Here is a 20,000-nt window from a genome sequence, read left to right as displayed (position 1 = left end):
ACTAACAAGGATTTTCTTAGTAGCGGCGAGCGAAAAGAAATCAGTTCAGCACTAAGTCACTTTGTCTATATGGCAAATGTGAGATGCAGTGTATGGAGCGTCAATATTCTAGTATGAGAAATTAACGATTTAAGTCCTTCTTAAATGAGGCCATTTACCCATAGAGGGTGCCAGGCCCGTATAACGTTAATGATTACTAGATGATGTTTCCAAAGAGTCGTGTTGCTTGATAGTGCAGCACTAAGTGGGTGGTAAACTCCATCTAAAACTAAATATAACCATGAGACCGATAGTAAACAAGTACCGTGAGGGAAAGTTGAAAAGAACTCTGAATAGAGAGTTAAACAGTACGTGAAACTGCTTAGAGGTTAAGCCCGATGAACCTGAATATCCGTTATGGAAAATTCATCATTAGAATTGTAATATTTAAACAATATTATGATAATAGTGTGCATTTTTTCCATATAAGGACATTGTAATCTATTAGCATACCAAATTTATCATAAAATATAACTTATAGTTTATTCAAATTAATTTGCTTGCATTTTAACACAGAATAAATGTTATTAATTTGATAAAGTGCTGATAGATTTATATGAATACAGTGCGTTAATTTTTCGGAATTATATAATGGCATAATTATCATTGATTTTTGTGTTTATTATATGCACTTGTAGGATTAACAATGCGAAAGATTCAGGATACCTTCGGGACCCGTCTTGAAACACGGACCAAGGAGTCTAACATATGTGCAAGTTATTGGGATATAAACCTAATAGCGTAATTAACTTGACTAATAATGGGATTAGTTTTTTAACTATTTATAGCTAATTAACACAATCCCGGGGCGTTCTATATAGTTATGTATAATGATATTTATATTATTTATGCCTCTAACTGGAACGTACCTTGAGCATATATGCTGTGACCCGAAAGATGGTGAACTATACTTGATCAGGTTGAAGTCAGGGGAAACCCTGATGGAAGACCGAAACAGTTCTGACGTGCAAATCGATTGTCAGAATTGAGTATAGGGGCGAAAGACCAATCGAACCATCTAGTAGCTGGTTCCTTCCGAAGTTTCCCTCAGGATAGCTGGTGCATTTTAATATTATATAAAATAATCTTATCTGGTAAAGCGAATGATTAGAGGCCTTAGGGTCGAAACGATCTTAACCTATTCTCAAACTTTAAATGGGTAAGAACCTTAACTTTCTTGATATGAAGTTCAAGGTTATGATATAATGTGCCCAGTGGGCCACTTTTGGTAAGCAGAACTGGCGCTGTGGGATGAACCAAACGTAATGTTACGGTGCCCAAATTAACAACTCATGCAGATACCATGAAAGGCGTTGGTTGCTTAAAACAGCAGGACGGTGATCATGGAAGTCGAAATCCGCTAAGGAGTGTGTAACAACTCACCTGCCGAAGCAACTAGCCCTTAAAATGGATGGCGCTTAAGTTGTATACCTATACATTACCGCTAAAGTAGATGATTTATATTACTTGTAATATAAATTTTGAAACTTTAGTGAGTAGGAAGGTACAATGGTATGCGTAGAAGTGTTTGGCGTAAGCCTGCATGGAGCTGCCATTGGTACAGATCTTGGTGGTAGTAGCAAATAATCGAATGAGACCTTGGAGGACTGAAGTGGAGAAGGGTTTCGTGTGAACAGTGGTTGATCACGAGTTAGTCGGTCCTAAGTTCAAGGCGAAAGCCGAAAATTTTCAAGTAAAATACAAATGCCAAACAAATATATATATTATATAAAATCTAGCTAAATTAATATACTTGAATAATTTTGAACGAAAGGGAATACGGTTCCAATTCCGTAACCTGTTGAGTATCCGTTTGTTATTAAATATGGGCCTCGTGCTCATCCTGGCAACAGGAACGACCATAAAGAAGCCGTCGAGAGATATCGGAAGAGTTTTCTTTTCTGTTTTATAGCCGTACTACCATGGAAGTCTTTCGCAGAGAGATATGGTAGATGGGCTAGAAGAGCATGACATATACTGTTGTGTCGATATTTTCTCCTCGGACCTTGAAAATTTATGGTGGGGACACGCAAACTTCTCAACAGGCCGTACCAATATCCGCAGCTGGTCTCCAAGGTGAAGAGTCTCTAGTCGATAGAATAATGTAGGTAAGGGAAGTCGGCAAATTAGATCCGTAACTTCGGGATAAGGATTGGCTCTGAAGATTGAGATAGTCGGGCTTGATTGGGAAACAATAACATGGTTTATGTGCTCGTTCTGGGTAAATAGAGTTTCTAGCATTTATGTTAGTTACTTGTTCCCCGGATAGTTTAGTTACGTAGCCAATTGTGGAACTTTCTTGCTAAAATTTTTAAGAATACTAATTGGGTTAAACCAATTAGTTCTTATTAATTATAACGATTATCAATTAACAATCAATTCAGAACTGGCACGGACTTGGGGAATCCGACTGTCTAATTAAAACAAAGCATTGTGATGGCCCTAGCGGGTGTTGACACAATGTGATTTCTGCCCAGTGCTCTGAATGTCAAAGTGAAGAAATTCAAGTAAGCGCGGGTCAACGGCGGGAGTAACTATGACTCTCTTAAGGTAGCCAAATGCCTCGTCATCTAATTAGTGACGCGCATGAATGGATTAACGAGATTCCTACTGTCCCTATCTACTCGTCGGTGTTAGATTGCTCGTGCGAACAGACGTGTTTTCCGTACGCTCCGCGAGTGTAGCCAATATTGACTGATAGAGACCAGATACGAAGCTAGAAACAGCACGAAAATTCGTGTTTTGTGCCTGCGAACCCAGTGCGCGTGTTTTCCCTGTGTAAAAGTGGTGAAACCGGGTGAAATTGGGTTTTTCCCATTGGAAATTTTCCATTGCGCCACGTGTGTCACGAGAGAGGCGCTCTCTTGAGAGAGGAGTTAGGCTTATTTAGGCACATTTTGCCTAAAACAGCTGTGCGGTTTGTGTCATCGCTAAACTTTTATCAGCTGATCAGCTGATAGAGCTTTCCGACCAGCTGATAATAAAGGGGTAAGTCCTTGGTGGAAAAGCTTTTGGGTTGGAACTGCCGATAACCGGCGGATGGCGCCACCCAAAATGGATGTTGGAGATTCTGGCAGTGAGAGTGCTAGTAGTAGGGGAAGCAGTGGGGGCAGAGGACGACCCAGAGGTAAGCGCAATAAAGCGCCGCTGAGGGACGCCTCTAGGTGCAAGTTGATGGCACTGGATGCAACTGCCGCTGACACTGCGACAGCCCCTGCCGCTGCCGCTGCCGCTGCCCCTGCTGCTGCCGCTGCCGCTGCGCCTGTCGCTGCCCTTGCCGCAGCCCCTGCCGCTCCCGCAGCCCCCGCCGCTGCTGCATCCTCTGCTGAACACGAGAAGACCTTCGTTGCACCAGCCAGTCCTCTAAAATCCTTCTCGGATAGGGAGTGGAGAGGTAATGGTGCCGTCGCTGCCGAGATGGGGGACATCCGATCGGAGATCGGTAGGATGTTCATGGTCTCCTATGCCAACCCGGCCACAAATGTGAAGGTACAGTCCGTAGCCAACCGCTACGAGGAGGTTGTTGCAGCCCTCCTTATACGGATTGGAGTGCTTGAGGACCGCCTTAAGAAGCAGACACCGGTTGCCTCGGCCGTCTCATACGCAGCCGCCGCTGCTAGAGGCGCGCACCTTATCGCCTCACCTGCTGCCCCTGTCGCCCCCTATGCCCCTGTAGCCGCACCGCGGAAAATCCGGGAGACCTGGTCGGCAGTCGTTGCATGTGATGATCCGGCCTTATCAGGGAGGCAAATTGCGGACAAGGTCCGCAAAGAGGTAGCGCCTGCTTTGGGCGTCAGAGTGCATGAGGTGCGAGAGTTGAAGCGGGGCGGCGCGATTATTCGCACGCCATCGCAGGCGGAGATGTCGAAAATCGTTGCCTCCGCAAAATTCGCTGAGGTGGGCCTTAAGGTGTCCAAAAACACTGCCGCAAAACCCAGGGTGACGGTACAGGATGTGGACACCACTGTGACGCCGGATGAGTTCATGATGGAGTTAAAAGAGAAAAACTTCGAGGAGATGTCGCTGAAGGAGTTCCAGAAGGCGGTAGTCCTGGCGACCAAGCCCTGGTCAGCAGCTAACAGCGCCACTATAAACGTGACGCTGGAAGTAGATGATCAGGCGTTGGCCGTTCTCGAAAGCGGGAGGGTGTATATCAAGTGGTTCTCTTACCGCTGCCGCTCTCAAGTGCGCACCTATGCGTGCCACCGATGCCTTGGTTTTGACCACAAAGTCAGCGAGTGTCGGTACGCTAGAGAAAACCAGGTCTGCCGCCAGTGCGGACAGAACGACCACGTCGCGGCGAAGTGCAAAAATGCGGTGGACTGCCGTAACTGCCGCCATAAAGGGCTACCCTCGGGGCACTATATGCTCTCGGGTGGATGCCCGATATATAGCGCTGTGCTAGCCAGGGTGCAAGCTAGACATTAACATGTTCAGCTTCATCCAAGCGAATTGTGGTCGAGGCCGTTGCGCTGTCATCGAGCTTGCAAAGCGGATGAGAGATGCTGGCCACCTGTTCGCACTCATTCAGGAGCCCTATGTGGACGCAGGCAAGCGTCTCACTGGACTCCCTGGAGGCATGAGAATCTTCGCTGACAAAAGGAAGAAAGCTGCCATCATCGTGGACGACCCGTCTGCCATCTGCATGCCCATCGAGACATTGACGACGGATTATGGAGTGTGCGTGAGTGTCACAGGAAAATACGGCACCATTTTTCTGTCCTCCGTATACTGCCAGTACTCAGCTGCCCTGCAGCCCTACACTGACTACCTGGATACGGTTCTGCTGCTAGCCAGCAGGACACCGACAATCCTCGGACTTGATGCGAATGCGGTTTCCCCGATGTGGTTCAGCAAAACTCCAGCTAACTCTGGAGACCGTCTGAATCGCGAACGGGGACAGCACATGGACGAGTGGATCATCGCAAGCGGTGTCTGTGTGCTTAATACGGCCAGCCAGGTGTTCACGTTCGATAATCACCGCTCCAGAAGTGATATCGACGTGACCTTCACCAACGAAGCAGCGCGTGTGTGGGCAACATACGAATGGAGAGTTGACTTCTGGGAGCTGAGTGACCACAACATCATCACTGTTGAGGTTACTCCAGATCCAAGCAGTACTGTTGAGAGCCTAGCTCCGGTACCGCAATGGAGGCTCTCCAATGCAAGTTGGCGAAGATTCAGAGTAGAACTAAGGGATGTAGCTGAATGTCTCGAGGAACTGGAGGAATCGCCGTTGGATGATCATGTGTCAGCCCTTCGCTCCATCGTACACGAAGTGTGCGACAGGGTAATAGGGCGCAGGATACCTGCAGCAAGGGGAAACGTAATATGGTGGAATCCTGAACTGAGTACCAAGCGCCAAGAGGTCAGGAGACTGAGGCGCAGGCTGCAGGCAGCTCGTCGGAGTGGCACCGGCGATGTTGAGCGACTTGCCGCTGGATTAAGGCTTGCCTCAGGCCAGTATAAGAAGCTTATCCTGATGACAAAGGAACAAAACTGGCGGGACTTCGTGGGACGGCACAAGGATGATCCATGGGGGCACGCCTACCGAATATGCCGAGGCCGGAAAAAGACAACCGATCTTGGATGTCTTAGGTCGAACGGCGCGCTACTTACGACATGGCACGACTGCGCAGATATACTCCTCCGCAACTTCTTCCCTGTTGCGGAATCCACAGTGCGTGAGGGTATAACTCCTGCTGCTCCACCGACCCTCGAAGCCTTCGAGGTGGCAACCAGCGTCGCGAAGCTGAGAAGCCGGCGATCGCCGGGAATGGACGGCATCACGGGTGGGATCGTCAAGGAGGTATGGCGTGCTATCCCTCAGCACCTGACGAAGTTGTACTCTCGATGCCTCTCGGAAGGATATTTTCCTGCCGAGTGGAAACACCCGAGAGTGATACCGCTGGTAAAGGGGCCAGATAAGGACAGGAGCGATCCTGCCTCTTATCGTGGCATATGCCTTTTGCCAGTGTTCGGAAAGGTGCTGGAAGGGATCATGGTGAATCGACTGAAGGATGTGCTACCGGATGGCTGCAGATGGCAATTTGGATTTCGGCCTGGACGCTGCGTTGAGGATGCGTGGATGCACGCTAAAAACACCGTTTCCACCAGCCGCGAGAGGAGGGTGCTGGGAATCTTTGTTGATTTCAAGGGTGCCTTCGACAATGTTGAGTGGAACGCGGTGCTGGATCGGCTTATCGACGTCGGCTGTCGAGAGATAGACTTGTGGAAAAGTTATTTCTCCGGTCGAAGTGCCAGTATCATCAGCAGTTACGAAGCGGCCACAGTGTCGGTTACACGGGGCTGCCCGCAAGGGTCCGTCAGTGGTCCATTTATTTGGAACCTACTGATGGATGTGCTGCTTCAGCGCCTGGAGCCACATTGTGCTCTGAGCGCGTTTGCAGATGACTTGCTACTTTTCGTCGATGGGAATTCCCGTGCCGATCTGGAGCGAAAGGGTGAGCAGTTGATGGACATCGTGGGAGCCTGGGGAGCTGAGGTTGGAGTGAGTGTGTCAACCAGCAAGACGGCAATCATGTTGCTGAAAGGGAATCTTTCAGACACTAGGAGACCGACGGTACGGTTTGCTGGAGCAAGCCTGCCATACGTCACCAAATGCCGGTACCTTGGCATCTTAGTCGGCGAGCGGATGAGCTTTCTCCCGCATATCTCTGCTCTCAGAGATCGGCTGGCTGGAGTTGCCGGAGGGCTAGCACGGGTGCTCCGAGTCGATTGGGGGCTCAGCTCCCGTGCTAAGAGGACGATATACAGCGGACTCATGGTCCCCTGTGCACTCTTCGGTGCCTCGGTCTGGTACAAGGCGGCGAGCAAGGGCAAGTCCTTAAGACTCCTCACCTCGTGCCAGAGGACCATCCTATTAGGATGCCTACCGGTATGCCGCACAGTGTCCACGGTGGCACTGCAGGTGCTTGCTGGTGCTCCTCCAATGGATTTAGATGCTCACAGGATGGCAGTGAAGTTTAAGCTCAGAAAGCACGTTCCCCTGGACGAGAGCGACTGGCTCTATGGACAGGACTTGTCTGTGTTGGACTGGAAATCCAAGATGGCTCTGCTAGACGAATGTCTGCTAAATGAGTGGCAACTCAGATGGGACCAAGCGGCTCACGGTTTTGTGACTCGCCAGTTTTTCCCAGAGGCAGCGTTCGTCTACAAGAGGAAGGACTTTGTCTTCACCTTAAGAGCCGGATTCTTGCTGACAGGACACGGGTCGTTCAACGCTTTCCTCCATGGTAGAACCCTCAGCACCACAACCGCATGCTCATGTGGAGAGGAGAGTGAGGACTGGCTTCACGTACTATGTGAGTGCCGCCTCTATAGCGATTTGCGTGACTTGGATGCCCTTGGCATTGTTCGAGTCCAAGAACGATGGAACGTCGCAGGAGTAGTCGAGACCCCAGAACGGATGCGTCTCCTAGGAGCTTTTGCTGATGCTGCCTTCTCGAGGCGTAGGATGGAAGCGACGAGGGATGAACCGCAGGCGCCGGGACAATAGTCCCAAAACCCCCTTGCCGTGTGGCAACGGCGAAGAATACTGCCACAGCTTGTCATTGCTTGTCGTAGGAGGCGACTAATATGACATGGTTGCCCCATCCGAGCTTGTCGGAGCTGAAGGGGTGAGGCCCACCGAGCCTGAAATTTCGGTGCCACGGGTTGAGTGGTTCTCCAAGGCTACTCATTGAGGTCGGCCCCCTAGTGGGAGTTTCGTGGTGGCTGTGGTTGACACCTATATCGCGGGTAGAGTCCCCGGGCTCGACGTGGATGTTGCGTTAATACAACTCGGGTGCTGCGACCCAAAGAACAGTAGAGATTTTAGATAGATCTCGCCCCTATGCAAGGGGGAGTGCTTGCCCGACAAGCAAGTACTTAAATTGCTACTGGGGTGGTTGCTATGTACATAGCTATAGCTTCTAGTCCAGGGCGTTGGTTTGGCGCTTAACCCAGACCCTTGCATTATATACTCCCTTGTGGGTATATTAGAATGCCGTGGCTGTAATCCCTTCAGTGCGGAACACGTCACGTTAAATAAGTTCGGAGGGATCCGAGACACACACCTGTCCCTATCTACTATCTAGCGAAACCACAGCCAAGGGAACGGGCTTGGAATAATTAGCGGGGAAAGAAGACCCTTTTGAGCTTGACTCTAATCTGGCAGTGTAAGGAGACATAAGAGGTGTAGAATAAGTGGGAGATATTAGACCTCGGTTTGGTATCGCCAATGAAATACCACTACTCTTATTGTTTCCTTACTTACTTGATTAAATGGAACGTGTATCATTTCCTAGCCATTATACGGATATATTTATTATATCTTATGGTATTGGGTTTTGATGCAAGCTTCTTGATCAAAGTATCACGAGTTTGTTATATAATCGCAAACAAATTCTTTAATAAAACGGTGCATTTATGTATTTTTGATTTGAAAATTTGGTATAACTCCAATTACTCAGGTATGATCCAATTCAAGGACATTGCCAGGTAGGGAGTTTGACTGGGGCGGTACATCTCTCAAATAATAACGGAGGTGTCCCAAGGCCAGCTCAGTGCGGACAGAAACCACACATAGAGCAAAAGGGCAAATGCTGACTTGATCTCGGTGTTCAGTACACACAGGGACAGCAAAAGCTCGGCCTATCGATCCTTTTGGTTTAAAGAGTTTTTAACAAGAGGTGTCAGAAAAGTTACCATAGGGATAACTGGCTTGTGGCGGCCAAGCGTTCATAGCGACGTCGCTTTTTGATCCTTCGATGTCGGCTCTTCCTATCATTGTGAAGCAAAATTCACCAAGCGTTGGATTGTTCACCCATGCAAGGGAACGTGAGCTGGGTTTAGACCGTCGTGAGACAGGTTAGTTTTACCCTACTAATGACAAAACGTTGTTGCGACAGCATTCCTGCGTAGTACGAGAGGAACCGCAGGTACGGACCAATGGCACAATACTTGTTCGAGCGAACAGTGGTATGACGCTACGTCCGTTGGATTATGCCTGAACGCCTCTAAGGTCGTATCCGTGCTGGACTGCAATGATAAATAAGGGGCAATTTGCATTGTATGGCTTCTAAACCATTTAAAGTTTATAATTTACTTTTTAAACGACAATGGATGTGATGCCAATGTAATTTGTAACATAGTAAATTGGGAGGATCTTTGATCACCTGATGCCGCGCTAGTTACATATAAAAGCATTATTTAATACAATGACAAAGCCTAGAATCAATTGTAAACGACTTTTGTAACAGGCAAGGTGTTGTAAGTGGTTGAGCAGCTGCCATACTGCGATCCACTGAAGCTTATCCTTTGCTTGATGATTCGATAATAAAATTGCATAATTTATTTGTTGTGTTGAACTTCTTATATAAAGTTCAACCAACAATCTATTTGTATGCATTGATTGTTTGCTTGGCTTTGTGGCGAATTTTTAATCCTTTATATATTACATTCCTAAGGTCTAGATTTTCAAGTAAGAGACCAATTTGATTAACATATCAATATAAGTACAACTCGACCATCTAATAATAACAATATGAATCGTCATCTTATTAGTGACGCGAAGATTGGCAAACATATAATATAAAAATATTCCTAAGGTCTAGATTTTCAAGTAAGAGACCAATTTGATTAACATATCAATATAAGTACAACTCGACCATCTAATAATAACAATATGAATCGTCATCTTATTAGTGACGCGAAGATTGGCAAACATATAATATAAAAATATTCCTAAGGTCTAGATTTTCAAGTAAGAGACCAATTTGATTAACATATCAATATAAGTACAACTCGACCATCTAATAATAACAATATGAATCGTCATCTTATTAGTGACGCGAAGATTGGCAAACATATAATATAAAAATATTCCTAAGGTCTAGATTTTCAAGTAAGAGACCAATTTGATTAACATATCAATATAAGTACAACTCGACCATCTAATAATAACAATATGAATCGTCATCTTATTAGTGACGCGAAGATTGGCAAACATATAATATAAAAATATTCCTAAGGTCTAGATTTTCAAGTAAGAGACCAATTTGATTAACATATCAATATAAGTACAACTCGACCATCTAATAATAATATGAATCGTCATCTTATTAGTGACGCGAAGATTGGCAAACATATAATATAAAAATATTCCTAAGGTCTAGATTTTCAAGTAAGAGACCAATTTGATTAACATATCAATATAAGTACAACTCGACCATCTAATAATAACAATATGAATCGTCATCTTATTAGTGACGCGAAGATTGGCAAACATATAATATAAAAATATTCCTAAGGTCTAGATTTTCAAGTAAGAGACCAATTTGATTAACATATCAATATAAGTACAACTCGACCATCTAATAATAACAATATGAATCGTCATCTTATTAGTGACGCGAAGATTGGCAAACATATAATATAAAAATATTCCTAAGGTCTAGATTTTCAAGTAAGAGACCAATTTGATTAACATATCAATATAAGTACAACTCGACCATCTAATAATAACAATATGAATCGTCATCTTATTAGTGACGCGAAGATTGGCAAACATATAATATAAAAATATTCCTAAGGTCTAGATTTTCAAGTAAGAGACCAATTTGATTAACATATCAATATAAGTACAACTCGACCATCTAATAATAACAATATGAATCGTCATCTTATTAGTGACGCGAAGATTGGCAAACATATAATATAAAAATATTCCTAAGGTCTAGATTTTCAAGTAAGAGACCAATTTGATTAACATATCAATATAAGTACAACTCGACCATCTAATAATAACAATATGAATCGTCATCTTATTACTGACGCGAAGATTGGCAAACATATAATATACAAATATTCCTAAGGTCTAGATTTTCAAGTAAGAGACCAATTTGATTAACATATCAATATAAGTACAACTCGACCATCTAATAATAACAATATGAATCGTCATCTTATTAGTGACGCGAAGATTGGCAAACATATAATATAAAAATATTCCTAAGGTCTAGATTTTCAAGTAAGAGACCAATTTGATTAACATATCAATATAAGTACAACTCGACCATCTAATAATAACAATATGAATCGTCATCTTTTTAGTGACGCGAAGATTGGCAAACATATAATATAAAAATATTCCTAAGGTCTAGAATCTTAAGCAATAGACCAATTCAACTAAGAGTTGACATATAAAAATATGTTCCTTTTAATGTTAGCAAAATTTTATCGTCACATACTGTTAGTGACGCGAACGTTTTTTTCTCCATGTTTATATGAATGTTTATTCAAAGGTAGAAAGGCAGGATCGTTATTTTATAAGTGAAGCGATAAAAAAATATTATGCAATAGGACATCTATTTATAAATATTTTTAAGTCTTAGAAATTCAAGTAAAGAGATTCAAGAAATTCATTCAACTTAGAGCGCACATATAATTAAAACTATTCCTGAGGTTTAGAAACCAAATTAAATAAAGAGGACATATAAACGTATGTGGTATTTTGATGGTAGTAAAAATGTATCGCGATATTATTAGTGACGCGACCAATTTTTATACTCTTTGCTCCATGTGCAAATATATCTAGTGTTTAGATAGTCAATTAAAAATGACAATTTTAACTAAAAGACTTAAAAAAGTGTTTGTCAAACTTATAATTTTGTCAATACTATATAAAACGCCAATCATATCCTTATAAAAGTAAATACGGTATATGGTTATAAATACAAAACCATATATAAATAAAAAAATGAAATCGTATGTATATGGCTTATAGGTATAATACCTATAAGGCATAATAATGTATAATATTAGCAAATATACATATAAAAGTGCATAAATTGTATAGATATGGCATAAAGAAGGCATTTATGAGAATAGCTAGTAGAATTTGCCCATACACTACTAGCGAAATGAGATATTTATACCTAGTGAGGGCGGCACTAGTACTATAAATTGTGGCAAAATAAATCTTATGCAAATGCATAGGATTTTGTCAATACCGTACAAAAAACTAAGTAAAACGTATGGATATTGAAAAATAAATGGATTATATTCATAAAATACGAATATTTCTTGCATTCTCTTGTTATACGAGAGAATATCATACGGAGCGGGCAGCCCCTAGTATAGTAAGCAGTCGAATGGGAGACAGCGTGTCCAAAAACACCTATAGGGAGGTGGTCGTTGGCGGACCTCTCCTCGTATTGGTCAAACTTATGATTTTGTCAATACTATATAAAACGCCAATCATATCCATATAAAAGTGAATACAGTATATGGATATGAATAAAAAACCATACATAAATAAAAAAAAATATGTATAAAAAATTATACATATATTTATATTAAGCAATCGTATGGATGTGGCTTATAGGTATAATACCTATAAGGCATAATAATGTATAATATAGCAAATATACATATAAAAGTGCATGAATTGTATAGATATGGCATATAAGTGACATATTTATGAGAATAGCTAGTAGAATTTGCCCATACACTACTAGCGAAATGAGATATTTATACCTAGTGAGGGCGGCACTAGTACTATAAATTGTGGCAAAATAAATCTTATGCAAATGCATAGGATTTTGTCAATACCATACATAAACCGTATGGATATTGAGAAGTTAATAGATTACATCTATAATATGAGAAGTATTTTAGTATTCTTATTAAATAAGAGAATACTATAAGGGTGAGTGGCAAAGAGAATTGAATATACCCGAATGGGAGACAGCGTGTCCAAAAACTACTATAGGTGGTGTGGCAAATATGAGGAAGGCAATATATCCATATAATGAAAATAAAAGTGCGTTTTCTTATTATATAAGAGAACACTATATGGGTGAGTGGCAAAGTAAATTGAATATACCCGAATGGGAGACAGCGTGTCCAAAAACTACTATAGGTGGTGTGGCAAATATGAGGAAGGCAATATATCCATATAATGAAAATAAAAGTGCGTTTTCTTATTATATAAGAGAACACTATATGGGTGAGTGGCAAAGTAAATTGAATATACCCGAATGGGAGACAGCGTGTCCAAAAACTACTATAGGTGGTGTGGCAAATATGAGGAAGGCAATATATCCATATAATGAATATAAAAGTGCGTTGTCTTATTATATAAGAGAACACTATATGGGTGAGTGGCAAAGTAAATTGAATATACCCGAATGGGAGACAGCGTGTCCAAAAACTACTATAGGATGGTCAATGGGCCGGCCGTCTGCTATTGACATATGTCAGTAGAGAAGATATTATCCGTCAAATTTGTTTCTTTATTCATTTATTTGAATACGAGACTTGGCTCCGCGGTTAATATTTTAAGCCCAAAGATAATAACGTTGAAACAAAGGCCAAGTTTCTATTGTACATAGAATAACAAATTGTTTCCGAATTTTATCGTTAATTTTAGGAGGTAGGCTAACATGATTTATATTATATGTGTATTATTAAATAATAATAGTACATAAAAGTCTACCAAAGAAATATAAAAATGTAATTATGAATACATTTTCAATATTAATATCAACTTATATTGTTGATAATAAAAAATAGCTATTAAGAGAGTTATTTAAGAAATTATATAATATATAATAAAGAGTATATATATAAATAATATATAAGTATATATTATTTAAGAAATAAATATAGTAGTAATAATTATATATATACACTCGGTTCTATTTTATATATTACCAGAGACTTATATGGATATATATAGATAAATTTTAAATTTATCGTCAAAATACAAATGATTAACTCAATATCTTATATTGGTTAAACAAAAATTGTACATGTGTGGATACAATATATTATGTATGTCGAACAAAAATGATATTTTAGAATGAAATGTGCATATATAAAGAAAATATATGAAAAATAAATATTGTGTTTATAAAGAATATGATTCTTTTTGACATCAATAAAAACTTGTTATTATTAGTGGCGAAACAAGTATAAATTGGAAAACAAACGTATACGAATGCTATATAAAAATGGCCGTATTCGATAGAAATAAAATCTATAACAACATATATATTGCTAATTTCTATTCAAAAAATATGAATGAAATATGAATAAAAACATTATTCTGGTTGATCCTGCCAGTAGTTATATGCTTGTCTCAAAGATTAAGCCATGCATGTCTAAGTACACACGAATTAAAAGTGAAACCGCAAAAGGCTCATTATATCAGTTATGGTTCCTTAGATCGTTAACAGTTACTTGGATAACTGTGGTAATTCTAGAGCTAATACATGCAATTAAAACATGAACCTTATGGAACATGTGCTTTTATTAGGCTAAAACCAAGCGATCGCAAGATCGTTATATTGGTTGAACTCTAGATAACATGCAGATCGTATGGTCTTGTACCGACGACAGATCTTTCAAATGTCTGCCCTATCAACTTTTGATGGTAGTATCTAGGACTACCATGGTTGCAACGGGTAACGGGGAATCAGGGTTCGATTCCGGAGAGGGAGCCTGAGAAACGGCTACCACATCTAAGGAAGGCAGCAGGCGCGTAAATTACCCACTCCCAGCTCGGGGAGGTAGTGACGAAAAATAACAATACAGGACTCATATCCGAGGCCCTGTAATTGGAATGAGTACACTTTAAATCCTTTAACAAGGACCAATTGGAGGGCAAGTCTGGTGCCAGCAGCCGCGGTAATTCCAGCTCCAATAGCGTATATTAAAGTTGTTGCGGTTAAAACGTTCGTAGTTGAACTTGTGCTTCATACGGGTAGTACAACTTACAATTGTGGTTAGTACTATACCTTTATGTATGTAAGCGTATTACCGGTGGAGTTCTTACATGTGCTTAGATACTTGTATTTTTTCATATGTTCCTCCTATTTAAAAACCTGCATTAGTGCTCTTAAACGAGTGTTATTGTGGGCCGGTACAATTACTTTGAACAAATTAGAGTGCTTAAAGCAGGCTTCAAATGCCTGAATATTCTGTGCATGGGATAATGAAATAAGACCTCTGTTCTGCTTTCATTGGTTTTCAGATCAAGAGGTAATGATTAATAGAAGCAGTTTGGGGGCATTAGTATTACGACGCGAGAGGTGAAATTCTTGGACCGTCGTAAGACTAACTTAAGCGAAAGCATTTGCCAAAGATGTTTTCATTAATCAAGAACGAAAGTTAGAGGTTCGAAGGCGATCAGATACCGCCCTAGTTCTAACCATAAACGATGCCAGCTAGCAATTGGGTGTAGCTACTTTTATGGCTCTCTCAGTCGCTTCCCGGGAAACCAAAGCTTTTGGGCTCCGGGGGAAGTATGGTTGCAAAGCTGAAACTTAAAGGAATTGACGGAAGGGCACCACCAGGAGTGGAGCCTGCGGCTTAATTTGACTCAACACGGGAAAACTTACCAGGTCCGAACATAAGTGTGTAAGACAGATTGATAGCTCTTTCTCGAATCTATGGGTGGTGGTGCATGGCCGTTCTTAGTTCGTGGAGTGATTTGTCTGGTTAATTCCGATAACGAACGAGACTCAAATATATTAAATAGATATCTTCAGGATTATGGTGTTGAAGCTTATATAGCCTTCATTCATGGTGGCAGTAAAATGTTTATTGTGTTTGAATGTGTTTATATAAGTGGAGCCGTACCTGTTGGTTTGTCCCATTATAAGGACACTAGCTTCTTAAATGGACAAATTGCGTCTAGCAATAATGAGATTGAGCAATAACAGGTCTGTGATGCCCTTAGATGTCCTGGGCTGCACGCGCGCTAGAATGAAAGTATCAACGTGTATTTCCTAGACCGAGAGGTCCGGGTAAACCGCTGAACCACTTTCATGCTTGGGATTGTGAACTGAAACTGTTCACATGAACTTGGAATTCCCAGTAAGTGTGAGTCATTAACTCGCATTGATTACGTCCCTGCCCTTTGTACACACCGCCCGTCGCTACTACCGATTGAATTATTTAGTGAGGTCTCCGGACGTGATCACTGTGACGCCTTGCGTGTTACGGTTGTTTCGCAAAAGTTGACCGAACTTGATTATTTAGAGGAAGTAAAAGTCGTAACAAGGTTTCCGTAGGTGAACCTGCGGAAGGATCATTAATGTTTTAATATCCTTACCGTTAATAAAATATTTGTTTATATTATAATAAATACATTATAGTATTACAAATAAAATATGAATTGCCAAAATGTATATGAGATCTATTATAGATCAAATGAAATTTCGAACAAGCAAATCGAAATAATGCAAATATTAAAATTATATATTGTATTTAATACATATGAGAGAAATTAATAAGCAGCCAAAGCAAACAAATAAAAATTCGAACAAGCAAATCGAATTATTAAAATAATAATATTAAATTATTATTGTATATCCTTACCGTTAATAAAATATTTGTTTATATTATAATAAATACATTATAATAATACAAATAAAATATGAATTGCCAAAATGTATATGAGATCTAATATAGATCAAATAAAATTTCGAACAAGCAAATCGAAATAATGCAAATATTAAAATTATATATTGTATTTAATACATATGAGAGAAATAATAAGCAGCCAAAGCAAACAAATAAAAATTCGAACAAGCAAATCGAATTATTAAAATAATAATATTAAATTATTATTGTATATCCTTACCGTTAATAAAATATTTGTTTATATTATAATAAATACATTATAGTAATACAAATAAAATATGAATTGCCAAAATGTATATGATCTAATATAGATCAAATGAAATTTCGAACAAGCAAATCGAAATAATGCAAATATTAAAATTATATATTGTATTTAATACATATGAGAGAAATAATAAGCAGCCAAAACAAACAAATAAAAATTCGAACAAGCAAATCGAATTATTAAAATAATAATATTAAATTATTATTGTATATAAACACAATTAAAATACTGTGTGTATATGGACCATAATATACACGCGTTGCGATATGTATTGTTCATCTCAGTTATGCGCATACATTGGATAATGCAACAACCTAAAATGTACAATGTTGTACCTGGTTTTATACAGGTTAATGTTTTATATAAATTTCAATTTATATCGCTAAAAAAGTATTAATATATATATATATATATTTATTTACAATAAATGCAATTTAAAAAGAAATACTTTGATATATATTGGTTATATAAAACTAAGACATTTCGCAGCATTCGTTTTAGGTATAAAAATAAATTTATTGAAGGAATTGATATATGCCAGTAAAATGGTGTATTTTTAATTTCTTTCAATAAAAACATATTTGACAAAATTAAGAAACCAATTTATAAAACTCTAAGCGGTGGATCACTCGGCTCATGGGTCGATGAAGAACGCAGCAAACTGTGCGTCATCGTGTGAACTGCAGGACACATGAACATCGACATTTTGAACGCATATCGCAGTCCATGCTGTTATGTACTTTAATTAATTTTATAGTGCTGCTTGGACTACATATGGTTGAGGGTTGTAAGACTATGCTAATTAAGTTGCTTATACAAATTTTATAATGAAATTTTATAAGCATATGGTATATTATTGGATAATAATAATTTAATTATTTTATTCATAATATTAAAAAATATATGAAAAACATTATCTCACATTAGTAAATAATTTGAATGTGAAAAACGAAGAGAAATATTTTCTTTTTCAATCAAATGATACTGAGAAATGTCTAGCATAAAAATTTATCTAGAATTGTCTCTTATTAATGATTAGAAAATAGAAAACCGTTGACAATATTATTGTTCTTCGTTGATTCGTTAAATCAAACAAATGCCATTTATATACAGATATTATTAATATAACGAATTTAATAAAATGTTTTATCATTATATATAAAGAATTAATTGCATATAAAAGTTATACACAACCTCAACTCATATGGGACTACCCCCTGAATTTAAGCATATTAATTAGGGGAGGAAAAGAAACTAACAAGGATTTTCTTAGTAGCGGCGAGCGAAAAGAAATCAGTTCAGCACTAAGTCACTTTGTCTATATGGCAAATGTGAGATGCAGTGTATGGAGCGTCAATATTCTAGTATGAGAAATTAACGATTTAAGTCCTTCTTAAATGAGGCCATTTACCCATAGAGGGTGCCAGGCCCGTATAACGTTAATGATTACTAGATGATGTTTCCAAAGAGTCGTGTTGCTTGATAGTGCAGCACTAAGTGGGTGGTAAACTCCATCTAAAACTAAATATAACCATGAGACCGATAGTAAACAAGTACCGTGAGGGAAAGTTGAAAAGAACTCTGAATAGAGAGTTAAACAGTACGTGAAACTGCTTAGAGGTTAAGCCCGATGAACCTGAATATCCGTTATGGAAAATTCATCATTAGAATTGTAATATTTAAACAATATTATGATAATAGTGTGCATTTTTTCCATATAAGGACATTGTAATCTATTAGCATACCAAATTTATCATAAAATATAACTTATAGTTTATTCAAATTAATTTGCTTGCATTTTAACACAGAATAAATGTTATTAATTTGATAAAGTGCTGATAGATTTATATGAATACAGTGCGTTAATTTTTCGGAATTATATAATGGCATAATTATCATTGATTTTTGTGTTTATTATATGCACTTGTAGGATTAACAATGCGAAAGATTCAGGATACCTTCGGGACCCGTCTTGAAACACGGACCAAGGAGTCTAACATATGTGCAAGTTATTGGGATATAAACCTAATAGCGTAATTAACTTGACTAATAATGGGATTAGTTTTTTAACTATTTATAGCTAATTAACACAATCCCGGGGCGTTCTATATAGTTATGTATAATGATATTTATATTATTTATGCCTCTAACTGGAACGTACCTTGAGCATATATGCTGTGACCCGAAAGATGGTGAACTATACTTGATCAGGTTGAAGTCAGGGGAAACCCTGATGGAAGACCGAAACAGTTCTGACGTGCAAATCGATTGTCAGAATTGAGTATAGGGGCGAAAGACCAATCGAACCATCTAGTAGCTGGTTCCTTCCGAAGTTTCCCTCAGGATAGCTGGTGCATTTTAATATTATATAAAATAATCTTATCTGGTAAAGCGAATGATTAGAGGCCTTAGGGTCGAAACGATCTTAACCTATTCTCAAACTTTAAATGGGTAAGAACCTTAACTTTCTTGATATGAAGTTCAAGGTTATGATATAATGTGCCCAGTGGGCCACTTTTGGTAAGCAGAACTGGCGCTGTGGGATGAACCAAACGTAATGTTACGGTGCCCAAATTAACAACTCATGCAGATACCATGAAAGGCGTTGGTTGCTTAAAACAGCAGGACGGTGATCATGGAAGTCGAAATCCGCTAAGGAGTGTGTAACAACTCACCTGCCGAAGCAACTAGCCCTTAAAATGGATGGCGCTTAAGTTGTATACCTATACATTACCGCTAAAGTAGATGATTTATATTACTTGTAATATAAATTTTGAAACTTTAGTGAGTAGGAAGGTACAATGGTATGCGTAGAAGTGTTTGGCGTAAGCCTGCATGGAGCTGCCATTGGTACAGATCTTGGTGGTAGTAGCAAATAATCGAATGAGACCTTGGAGGACTGAAGTGGAGAAGGGTTTCGTGTGAACAGTGGTTGATCACGAGTTAGTCGGTCCTAAGTTCAAGGCGAAAGCCGAAAATTTTCAAGTAAAATACAAATGCCAAACAAATATATATATTATATAAAATCTAGCTAAATTAATATACTTGAATAATTTTGAACGAAAGGGAATACGGTTCCAATTCCGTAACCTGTTGAGTATCCGTTTGTTATTAAATATGGGCCTCGTGCTCATCCTGGCAACAGGAACGACCATAAAGAAGCCGTCGAGAGATATCGGAAGAGTTTTCTTTTCTGTTTTATAGCCGTACTACCATGGAAGTCTTTCGCAGAGAGATATGGTAGATGGGCTAGAAGAGCATG

At 39.6% G+C, this 20,000-nt stretch overlaps 3 non-coding genes and 1 pseudogene across 3 annotated transcripts in view; all 4 read left to right on the top strand.

The window, feature by feature from the left end:
• The window catches only part of LOC127012393 (large subunit ribosomal RNA), a 9,439-nt pseudogene extending 63 nt beyond the window's left edge, over positions 1 to 9,376 (top strand).
• A 4,773-nt stretch (positions 9,377 to 14,149) lies between these two features.
• LOC127012384 (small subunit ribosomal RNA) lies at positions 14,150 to 16,144 on the top strand. The gene has a single exon (XR_007765880.1). It is a non-coding gene; the product is annotated as a small subunit ribosomal RNA (ribosomal RNA).
• A 1,203-nt stretch (positions 16,145 to 17,347) lies between these two features.
• LOC127012396 (5.8S ribosomal RNA) lies at positions 17,348 to 17,526 on the top strand. Its single transcript, XR_007765890.1, has one exon. It is a non-coding gene; the product is annotated as a 5.8S ribosomal RNA (ribosomal RNA).
• Positions 17,527 to 17,928: 402 nt separating this feature from the next.
• Positions 17,929 to 20,000, top strand: part of LOC127012390 (large subunit ribosomal RNA) — a 3,971-nt gene continuing 1,899 nt past the window's right edge. Inside the window, exon 1 of the ribosomal RNA XR_007765886.1 lies at positions 17,929 to 20,000. This exon is cut by the window's right edge and continues 1,899 nt beyond it. This is a non-coding gene — a ribosomal RNA (large subunit ribosomal RNA).

The sequence above is a fragment of the Drosophila biarmipes genome, unplaced genomic scaffold (assembly GCF_025231255.1).
Source record: "Drosophila biarmipes strain raj3 unplaced genomic scaffold, RU_DBia_V1.1 ptg000066l, whole genome shotgun sequence".
Lineage (NCBI taxonomy): Eukaryota > Metazoa > Arthropoda > Insecta > Diptera > Drosophilidae > Drosophila > Drosophila biarmipes.
The sequence above is the reverse complement of the archived record's forward strand: the minus strand, read 5'-3'. Positions and strand labels throughout refer to the sequence as shown.